The sequence below is a fragment of the Humulus lupulus genome, chromosome 2 (genome assembly GCF_963169125.1).
Source record: "Humulus lupulus chromosome 2, drHumLupu1.1, whole genome shotgun sequence".
NCBI lineage: Eukaryota > Viridiplantae > Streptophyta > Magnoliopsida > Rosales > Cannabaceae > Humulus > Humulus lupulus.
The window spans coordinates 112,026,337-112,043,081 of NC_084794.1; the positions used below are offsets into that span (position 1 = coordinate 112,026,337).

The following is a 16,745-nucleotide window of genomic DNA, read 5'->3' on the forward strand; positions in this document are numbered from 1 at the left end:
TCTAACAATTTATCTTCTTGTTCTTTATCTAAAGCAGATGCTATGATAACAGGCAAGGTTTCAGATTCTCCTAGAAAAGCATATTTTAAATTTTCTGGCAAAGGTTTAAGGTCTAACTTTGGAGACTTGGAAATTGATTGAACATGATCTAAGGGTGAAAAGGGTTCAACTTTGGTTTCATTTAAGGGTATAGACTCTAACAAAGAATTCACATCATCATTAAAATCATCAATATGCAAGTTCATACCAAAGTATTTTTCACAAAAATCAAGTAAGTCATTTCCATCATCTTCACACATACTCTCTATCATGTTAACTCCGTGCACTTCCTCACACTCAACAGATTTAGCAACATTAAAAACATTTAATTCAACAGTCATGTTTCCAAAAGATAATTTCAATACACCATTACGACAGTTGATAATTGCATTAGATGTAGCTAAAAATGGTCTACCCAGAATGATGGGTATTTGAGCATGAGCATTTTCAACAGGTTGAGTGTCAAGAACAATAAAGTCCACAGGGAAATAGAATTTATCAACTTTAATTGAAACATCTTCTACAATACCTCTAGGGATTTTCACTGAACGATCGACTAATTGAAGTGTTATAGAAGTTGGTTTTAATTCTCCTAGACCAAGTTGCTTATACACAGAATAAGGCAGTAAATTCACACTAGCTCCTAAATCAATTAAGGCTTTGTTAATAAAATGGTCGCCAATGATGCATGAAATTGTTGGACAACCGGGATCTTTATATTTCACAAGGCTTTTATGTTGAATTATGGAGCTAACTTGTTCAGTTAAAAATGCCTTTTTTGGAACATTTGTGTTTCTTTTAACAGTGCAAATGTCTTTTAAGAATTTAGAATAGGCAGGAATTTGTTTAATGGCATCTAAGAAAGGAATGTTGATGCTTACTTGTTTGAAAACTTCTAAGATGTCACTATATTGGTTGCCTTTCTTGAGTGGAATTAATCTTTGTGGAAAAGGAGCTTTTGGGATGGAATGAAGGATTTGAGCATCATCTTTTGAAAGGTCATTTGTGTTGGAACTTTGAGGTTGGCTTTGGTCTTTTTCAACTTAAGGTATGTAATCGGGTTTGACAATTTGTTTTCCGGACCTAAGAGTTGAAATAGACTTAGCTTCTTATTTATGACTAGGAGCTCCTATTTCATATTGGCCTTTAGGATTTGGGATGGGTTGGCTAGGAAATCTTCCTTTTTCTCTCTCGGTTACAGCATTAGCAAGTTGACCCAATTGTGTCTCGAGTTTGGCAATGGATTGAGACTGATTTTGTAAGATTTGTTGGGTGGATTGCATGAATTGTTGTAAGGTGTCTTCTAAGGAAGGTTTTCTTTGTGGAGGGTAAGGTTGACTTGGTTGGGTATGATTTGGATTTGGCATGTTGAATTGGTTTCCTTGATTCATTTGTGGTTGCTTTTGTCTCCATGAAAAATTAGGATGGTTTCTCCAATTTGGATTGTATGTGTTGGAAAATGGGCTATCAGAAGAAGGTTTTCCATATGAATGTAAAGCATTAGCCTCTTCATAAAATGTTTCAATAAAAGAAGGACATGATTGAGCATTATGACATGAACTAGCACATAAAGAAAAAACATCTTTTTTAGGTTGCACATGAGAATTCATAGATTGACTTATTACTAAGGCTTCTACTTTTCTTGCTAATTTTTCAACTGATGTTCTAAAATCACTTTCTTCTTTTATTTCATATTTTCCTTCTCTTTTTGGTGAAGGGTTGGCTCTAGACCTAGGCTCAGAATAATTTCATTGTTGTAAATTAACAGACAATTCTTCAAGAGCGTCCCAAGCCTCTTGCCCTTGCAATTTTAAAAAATTTCCAGTATGCATAGATTGAATCATTTGTTGGTTTGAAGGGGTTAAACCATCATAAAAATATTTTACAAGTCTCCATTTTCCAAAACCATGGTGGGGACATTTTAATAATAAATCTTTAAATCTTTCCCAACATTCATAAAATTCTTCGTTATCTTTTTGATAAAATTTGGAGATTTCTCTTCTTAAACTATCAGTTTTGGACATGGGGAAAAATTTAGCAAGGAATTTATTAAAAAGTTGATCCCAAGTAGTGATGGTTTCAGTTGGAAGTGAGTTTAACCAAGCTTTGGATCTATCTTTTAAAGAAAAAGGAAACAACCTAAGTTTAACCGACTCATCTGAAAAATTTTGAAAACGAAAGGTTGAGCAAATTTCCAAAAAGTCTTTTACATGCATGTATGGATCCTCTCTTTCTAAACCATAAAATGATGGTAACAATTGAATGATTGATGGTTTAAGTTCTAAATGAATGGCATTAGTAGTGGGCAAAACAATGCATGACGGAGCATTAGATGAAATAGGTGAAAAGTATTCAAGAAGAGTTTTTTCTTGCACAACATTAGGTTCTTGTTCCATTATGCTTAAACTTTCAAAAACACTTTCAATTTCACGTAAAGACACTAATTTTTTCACCAAACGATTTTTTGAATTACGATGTCAATGATGCATACAATGTCACAAATTTCACCAAGTAACACAAACAATCACAAGAAAACAAATTTCTGATGTGGAAGATCAGTTAGAACTGCAACCACAGAGCATACTTATAACAAGAAAAGATTATAATATTTATATATATATATATATATTTTGTTATGATTTTTATGATTTTTTTTTTTTTTTGGTTTAACTTGTTCTCAGGCCTATTTGATTCCACTTACTCACAACTTAATAACAACTCCCCGAGGTTAATTAATAAGCGTGGATGGGAACTTTGCCAAATTTCCTTTAAGCAAAAATTGCTTATGTTGAAAGAACAAGCTTTGTTTTTTAGTTTTTTTTTTTTCAAGTATTTTCTTAAACAATAAAATTACAACTAACTAAATGCAATAATTAAGAAAAAAAATTGACAATAGCAATAGTAAATAGTTATATAAAAATTAGGAGGCACTAATGCCATCAACCAACACTAATAATAATAATGATAATAATAATAAAACTTAGGAGGCACTAATGCCATCAACTTAGATAATAAACAAAAATAAAAGCTAGGAGGCACTACTGCCATCACTAGAGGAGATAGATTGTTCAAGTATGTAGGAGGCAAAAAATGCACTCAACTATCAAGTATGTAGGAGGCACAAATGCACTCAACTAAAAAAACATAAAAAGTAAAAGAAAAAGAAAAAGGGTTAGGAGGCACAAATGCACTCAACTAATAAGTATGTAGGAGGCACTAAATGCCATCAACTACCAAGAAATATATATAATATAATATATAACAATATAAATAAATATATGTATAACTTTCTTTCTTTTTTCTTTTTCGATTTTTACTCTTTTTTTCGATTTTTTTTATAGATATATATATTTTTTACTTTACTTTTTTTTTAAGATGATAGTGCAAATAAAAATAAAATAACTAGTAGAAGAATGTTACTTACCTTGTAGAAAGACCGTTTCTTTCTTGCAACTCCCTGGCAACGGCGCCAAAAACTTGTTGAGCCCAAAAGAGGGTGTTTTAATATTTATGCTCGCAAGTGCACGAATCGTTTCGAAATATAATGTTCATGTAAGTACGAGGTCGAACCCATGGGAGTTTACTAACATCAAAATATAATATTTCAAACAAAGCAAGAAGATTCTAACCTAGTTCCAAATATTTGATGAGATTTTGTTTTAGAAAAATAAAAGACAAGTAATAAAAAGATTAATGATTAAATAGAAAAATGGTTTTCAAATGAGATATGTAAAATAAGATTATTAAGATATTAGAATCCACAAAATGCAAGTTCAATAATATTTATAAGTATATTGATTCCCGAGTTTAGATATAGTTTAAATAAATCACACTATATTTTTTTCAAAATACATTTTCTATTAAAGCACAAGTTACTTTAAAAAATGTAGGATTTTTCTTCACTTATATAAGATATAATTTCTAAGCATTAGTTGTGTTACAACCTAATGAAACTACAAAAAATCAAAGAGATTATGTTTAGGCAAAATATGATACTTATGCTCTAAGAATTAGATGTGAACAATTTAATGAAAAACATTTAATCAAAGAATATCATATTTTTGCATAATGAAGAACTAAGTGTAATATGCTTTAACATTCAATAATAGATGAAAAATGCATATCTTTGATAGAAAAATCCATAAACAATGTTGCACAAATGGGAAATCAACATACAACAAAAAATACTATCTAGTTACATTTTGCTTCATCATCATCTTAATAATCTTGTAAAAGGATTAGAAGCTCATAACTAGATTGAAATAAAAATTACAAAATAACATACTTGACATGCTCTTCAAAAGATGAAAATGGTAGAGAGAAAATAGTGAAAAGAACAGAGAAAAATATGAAGTGTAGAAGATGTTGAAAAGATGAAGATGAGCTCCCCAAATGGTCTTACATGACTCTATTTATAGGCAAAATATAGAGATTAAATTAATCAAATTAAAATAAATAAATTGATTACTTTAATTGTGTTGGGAAGTGGTAGGATAAATAGAGTAAGTGTAAGGGTATTGGAAAGATGAAATGTTTGGTTGGATGGAAGATTAGTGAAAAACTAGGGTAAAAAAATGAATTAGGAATGTTTATTTAGGTAAGAAAAATAGGGAAGAGTGAATTGATATTTGAGTGAAAAGAAAAAAAAAACATTGGGAATAAAAACATGATTTTTGGGTCTTTTTGTGGCTGTGTTGGCAGCTTATGGCATATGGGGCGTTGTTGGTGCTAGCCGAATGGTTGATTGAAAGCTAAGGTCCGTGGGGCTATGGTGGGCCTGGAAGATGGACATGGGCCTGTGGTGGGCTTGCTGGGAGCAGGCTGAAGCTGCTGAAGAGATGCTGGCTGGAGTTTCGGTGGTGCCAGCTGGATGGAGTTGGGAGGCAGCTGATTAATGAACTTGTTGTTGCTGGGCGTTGGGGTGTGTTGAGTGTTGAGGAGAGCTGGGACAGGTGGCTGCAGCTGGAGATAGCCAGGCCTGTGGGTGTGCTAGGAGGCAGCTGGGTGATGTCTTTGTGGGCCTGGCATGGGCGTGGGCTCTAATGGCTGGGCCGAATGGCTATCTTGCTATTGGGTATTGGAGAAAATGCCACTTTTCTTTGTTTCTTTCTTAAAAATGTCACATTTTACCTTTCTTTTTTCAGCCTTAAATCTTTTCTAACACCAATCAAACAACATCCTCCCTACAAAATAAATCATAAACTAAATTAAAATTAAATATTTTCACTAATAAAATATATCATATAACTTCCATGAAAATATTAATTAAAATTTAATTTACATAACATTTAATTTCAATAAAATCATATTTTTAGCATTCAACTAACAACACTAATTTCAACTAATTAAATTACAACATAAAACAATAAAACATATAAAATCTAGAAAATTACAATAAGACTAATAAATGCAAAATTACTTAAAAACTTAATAAATCAATTAAAAACTCAAGATTTAAGCAATAATTAGCACATAAAAAGTGGTAAAATAACTCTATTTTGTAGAGTTATCACTGTATTTTGGAGATTCTGTAAATCAACTTTTAAACCCTACTTCTTTTTGGGATCCCATGTATAAAACTGTTAAATTATATAAAGTATAACTTTTGAGACCAAAACCTTTTTAACCCTAGCTCATACATGTTTAGTGACACATTTTTAAATTAATGACTTGATTAGCAAGTCCTGCACCTTTATAAGTACATAGTGTAGTGGTCTTGGCTATCCAGGGCATTACAAACACTCTATAACAAATATAGATGTGTTATTAATTATCGATTGTTACAACCATAATTGTCACTTAATCATCTATAAACGATCTACAATGAGATGAGACTAAAATACCGTTTTACCCCTCATTGTATTTTATCCTTAAAACACTTAGTTCCTTGTAAATGATATTTCAGTAAACTAATATTAATTACTGAAATGAAATCTCTATGATTTAGCGCCTTGAACCAAACTAAAAGAAAACCATCGTTTCATTTATTCGCCAGAAGCTATAGATGTTCATATCTATGATTATTACTCCCACTCAACTATACTACTGAGTTCCTAAGATGTAAGTATGGGCTAGTCTGTAGGGTAAGTTGGTGACGAACAAGTCAAAGAACTCAAATAATACAATCAGTTAGAATACTAACCACTCACAATTAAGATTAAATTGACATATGGTCAACTATATGATATGACTAGAATAGATAATAATGGTATGTTTACTTATCCTATCTACTGTCAATATCGGTCCAATCCGATGTAACAAATACATCCGATCTTATCTACTTTGCTAATGTTCTGGAAAGAACATAACACTGCGAGGTGTAAGTAGATCATATCATAGATTGGCAAGTCAGTGTAAATCACGTTCATTGACTAATCTTATGATTTATTTTGAACATATAATCAAATTTTTATTCCACTCTGATTACGTCCCTATAAATATGATTAGCTATATGCTCGAGATTTAATAGAAGATTATAGTAAACAAATAATCATGAAAATAAAACATGTGAGCAAAGTATTGACCAAGTCAAAAATTGATTTATATTCTCTTATTGATAATAAAATGATATTACAAAGAAATTGGGTTTTAATTAGGGCATAAAACCCCAACACATGGTCCCCACTGTACCTTGGATAAAACCATCTAAATAGTCTCAATAAATGTACTTAACTATCAATTAGAATTATCAAAGTGGACCAGGTCAATTTTGGATAGTTTCGTAGAGTTATGCAATTTAGAGAATAAAAGAGATTTTAGGGAAAAATTATTAATTAAGACAAATTGATGTCTAAATTAATAAATAAGTTTAAATCAAAGTTAAAATTATAAATAAATAATTTGATAAAGGATTTAAATAATTATTTAATTAATTAATCAATAGAAAATAATATGGACTTTGATTTTATGTCTAACGAGCTTATAATTAAATGAGAAATTTCACTGACCTAAAGCCCATGATAATTTCTACCTATTGGATGATATTACATATTATTTTATTGATTTTTTAATTTAACTAAGTTACCTAATTTAGCCTATAAAAGGAATGTTAAGTGAGAGTTGAAATCAGAAGATCTGGAGATGAACAAATGATCAGAAGATCTAGTTTTGACATTTAAGGGTTTTAGACTCTCTCTACAACAAAAGTCTTTTTCTAAGCCTCTATATTCTCTTCTATTCTTCTCTCTGTATCTATCTCATGTATTGATAATTGCTCACTCTAGTCTAGGTAATTCTAAGGATACTGTGGAAGACTATGAAGAAATTTGAAGATCGGTTCAGTTTCTTGGTGATACCCTGCGACAAAAAGGATACAAGAGTTAGAGAAAGTGAAGGACGAACTTATTCATTCCGCTGCATATAATGTAAGTGTTCTTACCATTGCCTCTGTTTAATTCAATTATAGAAACATGTTATAAGTTTCCTTATATTAATTTGTTTAATATTTGAATTACATGAAAATAAATAAGATCTTGTTAAGTACTCCCACAACTGGCTTCAGAGCCTTTCGTAATCTTTATTTTCATGCATGAACATGGTAAAAATTGAATTAGTTGATGTGTTGAGTAATTGGATGGATTTCATGTTTTTTTTTTATGAAGCATATTGATTGTTATGTGATTATTAGCAAATTTGGGTTATTTTGTTGTGTTTTCTGTGCAATTAATTTTTATAAATGATTTATTTGGTGAAAACATTGTAAGAAATTATTTAGAAAACGTTTTTAGGTTGAAAAATTACAAAGTTGCTTTCTTTTAAAATAATTTTTGGGTTGTGGCCGCAGCCACCATATACCCATGGTCACAGCCTGAACGTGAATATTGCCCAGATAAGTCACGTGGCCGCAGCCAACAAGATTCACTAGTCGCAGCCTACGATAAATTTTTTCTTAAAATTTGAATTTTGAATGTAATTTTTAATGGGTTAAAACAAAAATATCATATTTATTTTATAATTTAATTTTTTTTTAAAGATGATTTTTTTGTTGTTTGATATTTTTTACAAAGATTCAAATTCAAATTTAAAAATAGGTTAACTAATTAATTTTAAATATTTTAATATATTAAAATATTATAATTAATTTAATAGATATTAAAGATATTTTTTTTTAAATTCTTGATATTTTTTAAATCTTTTATTTGAAAATATTAATATTTGATTATTCTATGGATTTTAATAATTAAATTATTTGAAATTTAAAAATTTGTTGACTAGATATTTTATGGATATTTGAATTTGTTTAACTGTTTAAGATATTTTTTGAAAAACATCTAATAATATTAGTTTTAAAATTTTAAAATTGGTTAAATTTTAAAAAAATTCACGTTATACAAACTATTAATAATTTTTTTAATAAATGGGATTTAAATTAACTTTTGTTAATTGTTGATAAATCCTATTTAAATTTGTTATACCCAAAAATTGGAGAATGCATCCTAGGAGGCTAAGGAGAATGCATCTAGGAGAATGCCTCCTAGGAGAGCTAAGGGGAGTGGTCCTAGGAGACTCCAAGGAGGATGTGGTCCTAGGAGACCCCAAGGAGGGTGTGGTCCTAGGAGACCCCAAGGGTGTGTAGGAGGCAAGCCTCCCAAGGTTTTCTAAGTGTTGGCTCGAACGTGTCCAAGGTAAATAGCTAAGGAGGAGGAGTCTCATGCAAGAGAATGGAGACTTAGACTTTCATAAGGAAAGTCTATACAATGTTCGATCGGACATGTTTGGGAGATGCTAAAGAAGGTTGCCTCAATGTTGTCCAAGGTGAGGTTCCCTCAATATTGTCCAAGGTGAGGTTCCCTCAATATTGTCCAAGGTGAGGTTCCCTCAATGTTGTTCAAGGTGAGGTGCCAAGGAAGTTGCCTCGGACCACCTTGGTCCGAGGAGAAGCTAAGGAGATTGGTTCAAGGAGGGACATGGCATGCTGGAGGAGAGTACATGTTCGAGGAGAACCATGCACGTTCAGCCCACCCAAAGCATGTCCTACCACCATGCATATCCTACCACCATGCATGTTTAACCAGCACTTGCATGGGTAGTGAGTAGGAGGTGGACCAACTAGCTAGAGGAGACTAAGTCAGATACAACTTCAACAACATGCGCGGGAATCTCTCATTCTTCCCACAAATAGGGAGTTTGTTACATTTTGAATGTTGAATGTTTATTTGTAATATAAATATAATAAATATAGTAAAATATCCCTATTATAAGGGGATATCAGTTGAGGATCCCATCTCTATAAATAGAGAGCTGATGGGATGAGAAGAGGGTCCCTTCTGCTTATTCTTTCTAGAGAGATAAAATTGGGTCTGTCTATTCTAGAGAGAGAAAGTGCTGAAATTAGAGAGAATTCTTGTATTTTCACAATTTATACTGAAGAAGCTCAGTTGGCATAGTCCATCTGATCTTGAGTATAGATTTATAAATCACAACTCTAAGTGGATTAGGCTATTACCGACAATCGGGGCTGAACCACTATAAAAATTCTGTGTTATTTACTTTTCTTGTTTATACCGTCTGTTGTCGTTTACATTCTCTTGAAGGTTCGTCGTATTTGACGTTCTCACGTCGTTGGCTAAAAACGCAGTCAACAAAATTAAATTAATATTCTTTAAAATGACACAAACTAAGTTAATTGTTGATAAATGAAATTTAAATTAATTTTTGTTAATTGTTGATAAATTTCCTTTAAATTTACTTATTTATTTTTTTGAAAAAATTTAATTAATTCAAATTTTGGATAAATTCAAGAAATTCAATTGTGATATTTTTGCAAATGAAACAAATTGTGGTTTTTTTGCATAAATCCATAGACTTGCTCATATAGTAACATGATTAGGCCCATCCAATTATAACATGTTTGTTTGCACTATATGTGGTATTTTTGCAATTGGGCTTAGATGCATATAGTGGGCCATATGTTTGCATAATATATGGATTTTGCTAAATAAAACATTCTTAAAATGATAGGTTTTATTTGGGCCCATTAGAAAATGTAAAGTGTAAATTCCTCTCTTGTGGGTGACTCCACTTGTGAAGACTCATGTTCTTTGCATTACTATAGTGTGCCTAATCAATTAATAAAATGAATGTTTAAATTCCAGCATTTTGGACCTTGTATGGAAGTTTGGGGGCCCTAGTAATGGGAACGACATAGTGGACCCAACCCTCTCCATACAAGCTCAATTGTCAAGGCTCATTTGCCTGAGTTGGACTTAATTGTATAAGTTCATTATAATAGTTAAACCTAAATGTTGATTAGCAACAAATTAATTCTAATTTAATTGAATTTGTTTCAATGTGATACTTTAGAATTAATAGAAAATTATAGGACTTTGGTTTTAAAATTTTAATTTTATAATTTTTTTGGGGAACCATAGTCATTAATTTGTCTAAAACTAATAATAAAAATAATATTTTAAATAAATAATGATCTTATTTTAAGAATTATATCTGATCTCCATCGTTAGTTTAACAAGGTCAATAGCTTAATGGGGCCTTGAGATGCTTCAATTTGGCCCCCTACGAAAGGTGTTCATCAGTTATTTTGACAAGATTAGATTTCAAAAGATAGGTAATTATAGGTCAAATTCTACTAGACTCACCCCTATTGTGACTACTAGGACTAAATCTATGATTATCGAAACCGTGGGTCTAGCTCATAAAATAAGAAATTTTTTTATCTTATTTTTATCAAATAGTAGGTTGTTAATAATAGTGTCCATTATTACATTAGTTTACAACTTTATATAACTAATGATATTTTTTTTACTCTTGTCAACTGGGACAAAAATATCATAGAATAGTTAAAAACATAAAGAAATAGAGATATGATCATTTCGATATTTTTTTTTCCATATCTTACATATTTATGGTATATGTTGTGCTATTTCTTGAAATTAGAGTGAATAGAAGTTTTATTGAGAAAATGTGATTGATTTTTTTATTGATAATACGTAGTATTATTATGGTTGTGTCTACTCCCATCCTTTCTCAACTTTCTATGGAGAAACTCACTAGAGAAAACTTCCTTAAGTGGAAGCAGAACATCACATAGTGTTGATTGATGACAACTCCAAGCTCGTCATGCGTGAAGAATCCCCAGAAGTTCCATATGAGGAGAATCAAGTCGGTTTAATCCTCAATAGTCTCTCTCTAGCTTTCCTAACCAACCAAGCTTCATATTCGAAAGCTGGAAATAAGAGGAAAGGTAGACAAAACACCAACCCTAGGCCTGCAAAGGCTACAAAGACAAGTGCACAACCAAGTGCAAAAACGCCAAAGGGGAAGAAAAAGAAAAACAAGAAAGGTAAAGGTAAGTACTTTTACCTTGGATAAAATCATCTAGATAGTCTCAATTAATTGATTTAATTAATCATCTAGAATTATCAAAGTTGACCACGTCAGTTTTGGATAGTGTCACAGAGTTATGCATTTAGAGAAGAAAAGAGATTTTAGGGCAGATTTATTAATTAAGACAAGTTGGTGTCTAAATTAATAAATAAGTTTAAATCAAGGTTCAAATTATAAATAATTAATTTTATAAAATATTTAAATAATTATTTAATTGATTAATCAATAGAATATAATACGAGCCTTGATTTTAAGTCAAACGGACTTATAATTAAATGAGAAATTTCACGGGCCTAAAGCACATGATAATTTCGACCTAATGGCTAATATTACCTATTATTTTATTTATTTTTTAATTTAAATAATTGACCTAATTGAGCCTATAAAATGAATGCTAAGTGAGAGTTGAAATCAGAAGATCTAGAGATGAACAGATGATCAGAAGATCTAGTTTTGACACTTTAGGGTTTTAGACTCTCTCTACAACAAAAGTCATTTTCTAAGCATCTATATCTTCTTCTCTTTTTCTCTCTGTATCTATCTCATGTGTTGAGAATTACCCACCATAATCTAGGTAATTCTATGGATACGGTGAAGAAATTTGAAGATCGGTTTAGTTTCTTGGTGATACCCTGCGACAGAAAGGATACAAGGGTTAGAGAAACTGAAGGAATGACTTATTCATTCTGCTGCATATAATGTAAGTGTTCTTAGCATTATCTCTGTTTAATTCAATTATAGAAACATGTTCTAGGTTTTCTTATATTAATTTGTTTAATATATGAGGTACATGAAAATACATAAGATCATGTATAAGTATTCCCACATGGTTATGCTGGAAGAAGGCCATGGAAGATGAGATGATCTCATTGAAGAGAAATCACACTTAGAAGCTGGTTGATAGACAGAAAGGGCAGAGTATTGTAGGTGTAAATGGATATTCAAAAGAGAGGCAGGTATACCAGGAGTTGAGAGTGCTCAGTTTAATGCAAGGCTTGTTGCAAAAGAGATTATCTCAAATAGAGGGAATAGACTATCATGAAGTGTTTTCTCTATTTATCAAGCACCCTTTAATAAGGGTTCTATTAGCCGTTGTTTCCATACAAGATCTTGAACTAGAACAACTAGATGTAAAAATTGCCTTTTCACATGGAACTTTGGAAGAAGAAATCTTCATAAGACACCATATGGTTTTATCAAGAAAGGAGATGAGGATAAGGTTTGTTTGCTTTAAATATCCTTGTATGGACTTAAGGAATCCCCAAGATAGTGGTACAAACAATTCGATGATTTAATGATGAATAAAGGGTTCAAAAGAAGCAAACATGAATGGTGTGTTTACTACTCCATATTAGAAGATAAACCTTCCACGTATCATTTGATTTATGCCGATGACATGGTCATTGCTAGTAAGAGCTTGGAACAAATTCAGAAACTGAAGTTGCAATTAAATTATGAATTTGACGTGAAAGATATGGGAAAAGATAGAAAAATTCTTGGGATGGATATCTACAGGGGTAGATCTAAAGGAATTTTAACTGTATCTCAAGAAGGTTTTGTGAACAATGTGATATAAGTATTCAACATGACACAAACAAAAAGTGTTGAAACACCTATATGTGCTCACTTTAAACTAAAATCTGTTTCAGAGAAAGAACAATGATTTGAAGTTGAAGCTATGAAACACATTCCATACTCAAATGTTGCTGGGAGTATGATGTACACTATGATTAGTTCAAGGCCAGATATAGCTTATGGTGTTAGTCTTGTAAGTTGTTTCATGAGTAGGCCTAGAAAAGAACATTGGATGGCTTTTAAATGGCTACTGAGATACCTTAAAGGTACAACCGACTTAAAAAATGATATACATGAAGAATCAAGGATCTGCATATTGGAAATATGTTTTTAATTAATTACCAAGTAATTATTTAATCAGCTTAGTTCATTGCGAAAGTGTAATAAACTTAAGAGTCAAATGCACACTCTGATTAATCATAATTGAATGGTGATGAATCAGGCTTAAACATGACAATTACAAGAATATAAAAATCAACATAGGAGTTTTTTACATGGTTCAGTTACCCTAGTCCATGGATCCATGCTCAGAGAAGAAAACTTATAAGTAATGATCACAAATACAAAAGCAGTGACTTACAAGATTAGACTCCCTCTATATTGTTGTCATACTCTTTTGTATTCCAATACTAATATTGAATCTGTAAGAATCAGATCTTCACTTGAACTCCCTTCGATGATGCCTGATTGTTTTCTTCCTCCTGAAGAAATACTTGAATGACTATTCTCCCGAAGACCTTGATGCTTTCTACCTCTCGAAGAGAGTCTTTCGACATCTTCTCCTGAAGACTATTGATGTACACACAATGATAATAACACCTTGGATCCTAAAGGATATCAAAGTCAATACAACACACACTTACATATAACTAGACTAAGTATTTCCACTCTGAATCTGACAAAAATACAATCACACTTTTCAATAAGAATTACACACAAATGACCTATGAAAAGAGTGAGTTTCCTTGGCTACCAAGGCTTCTATTTATACTCAAGACGAAGTCCTCCTTTAGCAGCCCACGAAATCAGAGAAGACAATATCCATGAATTCTCTAAATGGAAAGTCTGTCGGATCTGTTGGTTTCCCGAATTGCTCAACTAGTTAGGTAATTAGATAGCTCAGTATGTACCTGGACAGACTTACGAAAGTGAAATAACCCACCAATCTTTGATTCGAAAATCACAATGATTTTATCTAAATTAATATGGAAAAAAATCAGAATAATACACATGAATGTAATTGATTGTGTTCCCTATAAGGTTGTATGAAAAGACAAATTTGAAATCACATAAATAAGGAAAGAAATAAAGGTATTTTATACCATAAAAATATTTAATTGATTTACAATTAATTTTGTGAGATCAGAATAATATGGATTGAATAATATAAAAAATGTCTAAAATAAGTTAGCCAACTTTAGGATCTTACAATCTCCCCTTGTGGCAAACTTTTAGAAAAAAAATCAATTTTGTATAGAACTCAATCAGCCTCTACGAAAACAATGTTAGTTTGAGACTAACCAAACTCCCCCTACGCAAAATAGTTAGTAATCAACACAAAAGAGATAATAAGAAAGATTTTTTAATAAAAAAGACAGTGTCTCCCCTTGATAATAATGTCCAACCTAATAGAATCGTAAAAACATAAACTACTCCCCCTTTTTGACTAACAAATGGGCCAAAGTCTCTAAACAAAAAAAAACAAAAAAACATATCCAAAGTCTTTAAAACGTAAGCATAAAAATGAAAACAAAAACAACGAAAGAGGGGACAAACTGTAACGCCCTGGTTAGCCAAGACCATTACACTATGTATTTTAAATAGTGCTCAACTCGCTAAATGAGTCATTAGGCCATAAACGTGCATCTAAATGTGATTAACGGTTCAAGGTAAAAAAATTCGGTCAAAAGGAATAGATACTGCATTAAAACATTAAGCTATACATGGGAACCCATAATAAACATTTGCAAAGTTATTTACAGTTCCAAAATGGTTATTACAACTCACAAGTTACAACCCGCCAACCTAAGCAGCAAAAATAAGGTTTAACCGTAGTTCCTCTAAGAAACGTTGGTCATTGTGGTCAAGCAGTCGCATATGTACACGTCGCCACCTAAGCTCTCCAACACATGGCTGGTCCAACTTTCATTTCCCTTTACCTACACCACATAGCACCCGTGAGCCAACCAACAAGAAAACTTAAACATGCTCATAAGTAGTTAATAATACATTATCAAACCATAATAAACATGCCCAGTAGCATTAATCCTACTCATGCATGCATACCATTCATATTAATGACTACAATGTCATATGGGACTAGATGCCCTAATTAAATGATTAACTGAATCATATCAGGGCCCGTTGCCCAAGTTACATGATTAATAAACCACACTAGGGCTCAGTGCCCAAGAATCTGGGACTAATAAATTACCCCGAGGCCCATTGTCCTATCCTCTGTATAACCACCCTTAGAGCTGGCCTAGCGTACCTGACACTTTAGTTTTCCATGACCATTGGGTCGGACAAGTGTATAATGCGCTCTTGATTAGGTCTAATCATATTGACAAGCGCTCAGCGCGCTATTACTGCCCTTGTCTCATAAGTCAATGTTGTTCGACCAGTGCTCAGCGCTATTTCCGTCCTTGACTAATAATTCAATGCTTTTCACAATTATATAACGCTAACAGACATTAATGACATAATAAATATCCACATACAAAGCACTCAACATGCTCAATCAATAATTCACAAGCATAATCATGCACATTTACAAGGGGTCCAAGCCCTAATCAAATCTGTATTCAAGATTCGAGCCAAAAACTAATCAAATATGTATTCAACATTCGGGCCAAGCCCTAATCAATTATGTATTCAACATTCGAGCCAAGCCCTAATCAAATCTGTATTGAACATTTGGGTCAAGACCTAATCATGTACATCACATATTGGGTGCAGTTTTCCTACCTCAGGTCTGAGTGTAATGTAAAATAAGAACGACCCTCGAGCACATTCTTGATTTCGAGCCCCTAGCGATAACCTAGTCACAACCAAGTATAGAATCTCATCAAAAATGAGTAAATAAAGGCTTTCAGACCGAGTCCTAGCCCCCGGGTAGGATGGATCTTGAGCCTTTAAGTTTGAGTTCCCGTGCTCAAAACCTCCCCAAGGCCAAAAATCCCTTAAGCATCGCGGCCCCAAGCTTCTGAGTCATGGCCCGCCCAAGTTAGAGGTTCCAGCCTCTCTTCTCTCTGAACACGCGCCATGGCGCAACCTAACAAGCATCGCGGCGCGACCTCACAGGAGGTAACCCCCCACTCACCTCAGGGTTCAGGAGGGTCACAACGCGACCCCATGAACCCAGAATTCTCAGCTTCAAATCCTCTAAAATCTCACCCCAAATGCGTACCAAACCCACCATTCAATCTCACAACAACCCTAGAACTTCCCAAGCATCAAAACCTGCATTTTTCAATGGATCAAAAAATCACCAAAACGAAAAATCCAAATCAAAACTTAAGAAACAGAAACTTAGAAATTCAAAGTTTAATTTACCTCTAAATTTGGACCCTGTGTTTTGCAAAAGTTACCGATTGAACCCTGTGTTTTGTTAAATGACAATTTGGACCCTACATTTTGCAAAATGGAACAAAAGAGTACCCTGGACCAAATTTTGGTAAAACTTTTTTTAAATATGACCAAAATGCCCCTTGTTTTATAAATTAATGAATTTAATAATCTCAAATAAAACATTATTAAATTAAAAATTAATAAAATACTGATATAAA

At 32.4% G+C, this 16,745-nt stretch overlaps 1 non-coding gene across 1 annotated transcript; it reads left to right on the top strand.

The window, feature by feature from the left end:
• Nucleotides 1-1,941: 1,941 nt before the first annotated feature.
• Nucleotides 1,942-2,048, top strand: LOC133820778 (small nucleolar RNA R71). The gene has a single exon (XR_009887177.1). It is a non-coding gene; the product is annotated as a small nucleolar RNA R71 (small nucleolar RNA).
• The last annotated feature ends 14,697 nt before the right edge of the window (nucleotides 2,049-16,745 follow it).